Consider the following 723-nt stretch of genomic DNA (forward strand, 5'->3'; position numbering starts at 1 on the left):
TTTTTTTTTTATAATATTTCTTTTATTTATATTTTTTATTTAGGGTTTTTTTGTTATTCTTAAATTTATTTAAAAAAAAATATATATTTTTTAATCTATTTTCTTATGGCACACGTATTTCTTCCCATATATTTGTTTCTTTTTTTTTGTAATGCAACGATGCNAAAAAATATATATTTTTTAATCTATTTTCTTATGGCACAAGTATTTCTTCCCATATATTTGTTTCTTTTTTTTGTAATGCAACGAGATTTTTAAGTTTGTTATTTATATTTAAATTGAAATAATTATTCCTACTTACATTGATCTAACTTTAAAAATCTTAACCACCTCCAAGCGGCCTCGAACCTGCGATCCCAGAACCAGAACCAGTAGTCTGCACGTGACGCCACAGCCGACATTTGTAAGAAAAGCAATTAATGGCGTTTTATTTTAGGCTTTGGCAATTCAAAGGCAGATGTCGCTGAACGCTTAAGTTCTTCGAAAATGTCGAACTGTTAGGCACATTCTAGTTTATGAACTAGTATTTTTTCTAACTGGTTTGGGTTTTCACTGCAGGGTAGTTACTAAAATATAGCAGTTTTCGTATTTCTGAAAACTACCGTTATATGGGAGGTAGGCGTGGTTATGGTCCGATTTTGCCCATTTTCAATACTATCCGTCCTACGCTTAAAAGAAGTAAACATACCAAGTTTCGTAAAGATACCTCAATTTTTACTCGAG

Source organism: Rhagoletis zephyria, unplaced genomic scaffold (assembly GCF_001687245.7).
Source record: "Rhagoletis zephyria isolate East Lansing unplaced genomic scaffold, Rhagoletis_zephyria_1.1 Rzeph_scaffold_02475, whole genome shotgun sequence".
NCBI lineage: Eukaryota > Metazoa > Arthropoda > Insecta > Diptera > Tephritidae > Rhagoletis > Rhagoletis zephyria.